This window comes from Octodon degus, unplaced genomic scaffold, assembly GCF_000260255.1.
Source record: "Octodon degus isolate 3935 unplaced genomic scaffold, OctDeg1.0 scaffold00159, whole genome shotgun sequence".
Classification (NCBI taxonomy): Eukaryota; Metazoa; Chordata; class Mammalia; order Rodentia; family Octodontidae; genus Octodon; species Octodon degus.
Window position 1 is genome coordinate 3,050,355 of NW_004524735.1, and position 6,058 is coordinate 3,056,412.

At 37.7% G+C, this 6,058-nt stretch overlaps 1 pseudogene; it reads right to left on the bottom strand.

Annotated features, from left to right (window-relative positions):
* Positions 1 to 1,856: 1,856 nt before the first annotated feature.
* On the bottom strand, positions 1,857 to 5,494 carry LOC105743732 (annotated as a pseudogene).
* Between the last annotated feature and the right edge of the window lie 564 nt (positions 5,495 to 6,058).

The following is a 6,058-nucleotide window of genomic DNA, read 5'->3' on the forward strand; positions in this document are numbered from 1 at the left end:
TTCCCATCACCACTCATCCTTTTATTTAGTGTCCAGTAGAATATCTATGTTTCTCTGCTAATGAGGTGTTTGTAGTAGTTCTATTTTCTTTTTGATTGAAGGCATTTGTTGTAAGCATGAGGTGTCCTTGAGTCTCTTCTGACAGCAATTTTATAGTGCCAAAAGTAAGTAATTTGAATACTGATTTTCATTTATAACCCTTTAGTTATAGAAGGAAGTGATCCTTTTAAGACTTTCTTTTCCTTTTAAGAATTTCTGTGATAGTAATTCCTTTGTTAATGCCATTCACAAAAGAAGCCACTTCAATTTTGAATAGCTAATTGGAGAGACCTAATAGAGTAAGAACAAACTGATCACAGTACTTTTAATTTGTACTTGAAACTGTGATGCTTTTGTGATACCAAATTATTGGTGAAGGTGATGGCAAAAATCCTTTCTTAGCATTTATTCACTCAAAATCATGCATATTGTAAGAACATTTTCTATCATGCACAAAAATATTTAACATCCACATATGAAATGGACTGTTTCCTTTATACTGTAAAACTAGGGGAATCATAAAATGATCTGAATACTCTATGTAGAAGTCACACATTGCCTGTGATGGTTTAGAACAGATAACTAAAGAGACTATTATCTAGCACTTAACCAAGAGATCATAGGCTCTGAATTTGGATCAGTTTGGCTTTAATTCCCAATACTAATAGCCAGATTTTGGTCCACTGTTTCATCAACAAGTTCCCACATTTGTAAAATGAGAACAGTATGTACTTACTTCATAAGGCAGCAGCTATGCCTTAATGAGGGACTGCTATTTATAACTGGAATTAATGGGACAACAGCTAGACTTATAAGGCAGCAAGGTGGAAGCACCAAAATGGAGTGGGGAACCCCAGAATAGATTTATTGAGTTACAACCTCTAAGGAACTTACACCACCTCAGCTTCTCAGACCTTCCTGGTGCATTACCAGGAAGGCTATTGGTCCAAAAGCCCTGAATGGACACTGCAGGAACCCTAGCAAATATCTTTATACAGTCCTGTTTATGATAGAACAGGTCACGCTCCCTGCTAACCTTGTAAAAACTCCTAAGCAGAGACCTAAGGGGTATGCTACTCAGAACGCTCTCCTAGGTAGTGGGAGATTCATTTCTTGCATTGTATCTTTTACTTTCTTGTCATATGTTTTTAAAATAAATTTGCTTGCAGCCTCCCTCCTGCATCCATCTGTGGCTTAGTTTTTCACCACCATGGGACATGAACCCAGCATTCCAGTAACATTATCATGGTAGCTTAAATGGAGGAAGCCATCAATATATCAGATATCATTGATTGCTCTTATAATCCCTTGTATCCAAAGAAAGCTACTTCAGAACTCTCATGTTGTGTAAAATGCAATAATCTCATTTTTAAAAAAAGAATAAGATCTTTGGATAAAAGATCAAATATTTGATTTTTTTTTTCCGTACCACAGATTGAACTCAGGACCTTGAGCTTGCCAGGCAAGTGCTTATTCTACTGAGCTATCTCCCTGGCCCAAGATCAAATATTTGAACCATAGCTAAAGTTCACAATTTATCTATTGATACAAGCTAGTGACCTATGGACTATGTTTCCCTACAGAGTTGATTTGTTTGTTTCATACCTGCTCTAAGTCATTTGAATTGTCTACCAGTGCCCCACAGATTCTGAGTTCTGACCCCATGGTATATGAAACTAGTTGGGGGATAGACAAATACCTGTGTGTTCAAAATTTCCATCCACCTACTAGGTCTGTACATTGCCTTTCATTTCTTTATTCAGGGAAAATTCAGTGAGCATATGATACATCAGTACAACGCATTGGAAACTAGAGGTTCAGTGATGGGGAGCGGAGTTCTTATCTTCAAGAAACTTACAGTCTAGAAAGCATGCAAAAAAGTTCATGAGAGTCATCAGGCTGATCCAGATTGGAAATATCTAACATCTCTATAGAACTTTGGGCTAAGCAATGCTTTTTTTTTTCTTTATGGCCACTTTTTTATTTAAAGAGAAGAAAAATATACAAAATTTCAAAACAAGATTATAGGAAATTAACAATGGTTGTTATATTGCATACTGTAATCTTCAAAGTGGCTCAGATAACAATAGAGACATGCAAAATTGATCAAACAATTAGGTATTAACTGTTCCTCTCAATAAATCAATAGAAAATTAGTAATACAATTATCTTAGCTATATTTTTTCAGGAGAGGAAAAAGTATGTAAGTTTATTTTACACAGTTGGGTGAAAAATAAATTTGAGAGGAAGTAGATAAAACAATATGGTCTCATATACCCTGAAGGAGGTGGTGCCTGATTTGGAGGGGAAATCACTATGTCCAAGTAATCACCTCCTTGGAACTTCTGTGACTGCAGAGTCATGGAATCATCCATCCCCTTTCTGCCAGACATGGTGTTGCCAATCTCCTTAACTTGATAGCCAGGTCTTTTAAGACCCATGAAAACAATTGCAAAATTGAAATGTGTGCCCTTTTTTCTAGCTTCTGGGTAGACTTCTTTTACTAAGCTAGTTAGTTCTTTCAAGGTTGCATCCATCCAGGTGAGGATCTGCAGCTCGCTGGACAGGACGTTGCTGCAAGAGAACTCATCCATATGGTGGTGCCAGCCATTGTTGGTGATGAAGACCTGGGGCAGCAGTGGACATGTCTTCTCATGGTCAAATTGCTTCTCTGGCTCTTTCCTAATTTCCTCCTGAGTAATTCATGACTCTACTGTCATCTTCTTACTTCTGTCTGCCACATGCTTGCCCTGACCTCCTCTGATCTAAGCAATGCTTTTTAATGCCACTGAGTTTTGGTGTGGTTTATTGAACAGAAATCTAAATTATACAGAGATGAGTAAGTGAAATGTTGAGCTATGAAAGAACATGGAACTGGCTGTCTTGATTGGGTGTGAGGAAACTCAGTGAGCCAGGAACTCATAGAGCAAAGTCAGAAGAAGTCATGATGAAACTGCTGTCTAGGCTACACGTAGACAGAATTTTCAAAGAATCATTTGCTTTTTACTGATCCTGTGCTGAGAGAGGAAGCTTAACTAGAGAATTAGCTGTTTAGTTTATAACCAGAATTTAGAGAAATATAGAGAGGTCATGACCTCCTGGGCTGGAAAAACGTATCCCTCATCTACAAGGTTCCACTTGGAGAATGATTCCATAAGCGAAATCAGGGCTGGCACAATTAAAAGTGACTACCAAAAAAAACTTGTGTTAATATCTCTGAAATATCTATGATATTATCAGTGCTTAAGGTGATTCTTAGAAAAAAAAAGGCTAAAGAACATGAATAATATTGTATTGCAGGTTCCTGACATATCAAAAGTACAGACGGGATGTTACAAAAACAAGTGCGGATTGTTGTTTGAGGCGCAGAATGAACACAAGATACATAGAAAGACCACACAGAGTTTTTAGAAGGTATATCAGTGTGATTTTGAGTTAAGAATATCTGAAATTATTTAATGAAAAGACAATCAGGTCTCCCAAATTCAAGCCTGAGGAATTACACTAAAAGAAAAATAAATGGACACTGGACCTGTTTTTGTTTCCTTCTGGAAAGGACTTCTCGGGAAATAAAGTGAAGAGCTCAGAGTTTCAAATGCAGAGCTGTGCCACACAAGGCTGGAGGACCCCTCAGAAGAGGCTGTGAGGAGCAACAGCCCAGGGGGACCCTCCGTGGGACCCAGGTGAGTCGTACTTTTTCCTTGTTAATGGGAATAAAGCATAGTTTTAAAATATGAAAAACTTGAAACAATGCATAATTTCACTAAACAAGCTAGTAGGGATTCAGCAATGGGTGCTATGTTTCACATTGTTGCCTTCAAATTAGGTGTTCAGATTACCTGATATATGCATGCAAAATTGGGCAGAAAAGTTATAACAAATTAAATAGGAGACAGACAAAATTTTAAGCATTAACTGCTCCTTTCAATAGACCAGCAGAAATCAGCAGTACAATTATCCAAGCTTTTTGGGGTATATATGTATATATTTAATTTTCTCTTTTTTTTTTTCTTTCTTTCTTTTCCTCTTTTTCCCATCCCAGTTGGTCCTTTGCTTTGAACAGTTTCTTTCTCTTTCACAGTATCTATTGCATCTTTCAGATTTTATTTACTCTTTCAGCTTCTTACACTAATAAGACAGTATGATGTTTACACATACGGGTCTGATTGGGAGAATGTTCTCTTGCTGGAGAGAAAGGCAAGCACTTGGCCTGTTATGTGCTGTGTAGTCCAAGTGGTAATGGAGCACAGATGTTACCATCTTGCAAAGGGGATACCTATTTCTATTTCCACCATTGAAGCTTAGCTTTGTGGGTATCAGACACATTGTGTACTTTAACTCCTAGAACTTTGCATGAAGACAAGTTACATCTGGGGAGAATCTGTACTAGACATTATATGAATCACGAGGTCTTGATATTCAAGATTTATTCCATAAAGACATGATATTTTGTGGGTGTCAGAATGAGAATGGGATATTTATGTGTGGAATATAGAACATTTGGGTCCTGGCTGAAGATTGGGGTAGCCTGCAAAAGCAATCATAAATTCTTTCTCTCTTGGAGTTCATGCTTGAGCCTTCACACTGACTTGGGGTGCAGCTGTGTGTTTTGTTTTAGTCAGTAGTAGGTGAGATATTGTGATATGAGATGAGGAAGACCCCAGGCCATTGGGACCACCACTGCATGAACAAGGATGCACATGAATGCACAACCATGAAGAAAGAAGCCCATATGTCTCAGCCAGTGTCTGGGTCATACTACCAATGTCCTCAAGTCTATTGACCACCAGATGACCTCCAGCTGACTACAAACACAGTAGTCACCCCTGAGCAGACCATTGTTCTTATTCCAGTGGCACATGTACCATGTACTTCCCCAGGTTCTGGAGGTTCACTAGCAATATTTGACATTCACTCCTTTATAGGAAGAATGAACTCATTTCTGATTAAATTTTCACATATCATTCTTCATGTGTATGTGTATGTGTATGTATGTGTGTGCCTGAAAGTGTTCAGGTATGTGTGTGTGTGTGTGTGTGCATCTGTGTAGATGTGGTCCAAAGTCTCCTTCCTATAGGGGGACCAATCATGTTAGATTAAAATGTTACCTTATTTCTCATCTTTACTAATAACATCTACAGTGTCCCTATTCCAAAACAAGAACATGTCCCATCGTGAGGTTATGTGGGTTACAATCTTAATGGAAAAATTGGGAAAGAATAAATTTCAGTAACTCATAACACACAAGATTCAGGGTCTTTTATCTTGCTTATCGATGTTGATGGCTCAGGTATGACTGCAAATGATTCAGAAGAGAAGGAAAGAATGATGGCACATGGAAGAGAAGGGTGACAGGTAGAGAAATAATGGTGTTGAGTCCTTACCTGTATCCCAGTAGGTGAGAAAGAATGAGATATAGATCATGTGTAGAGGAGCTGGATTTCAGCAGCGGCATGTTTGCTGCAAAGTGAGGGAAGAGCAGAGCAGTGTCTATGTAAATGGGGTGGAAGAATTTGTTTGGGGTCAAATGTACTGTTCTATATGATAGCTTCCATTTCATTAACAAGTAATAAAGTGACACTATGGGCTGAAAGTGGGATTGAAAAGGAAAGGATTTGAAAAGAGAGAGAGAGAGAGAGAGAGAGAGAGAGAGAGAGAGAGAGAGAGAGAGAAGGGATTAAATAGTATCACAGAACAGGGTATCAAAATTTATTGGAGACATTATTTCTGAATTAAAACAAAGACCCAACAAACTCCTACATAGAATCTGTTAACTGATATCATCCAAAATAGAATAACACAGATTAGGAAATATATTTCCTTAACAAAGTTATGATGAAGATTTCATCTTGATTTATTAAGGGGGAAAACCTGATGTAACATGAAAGTAATATTGTTCTTTCTAGCTAAAGGCAACCATCTATATGTCATAATATTTTTTTTCTGGGAATATATACAAGAAAAATTCAAATGTGTTAACAACATTGCTTTCCAGGAAAGGTACTGGACCATATAAACC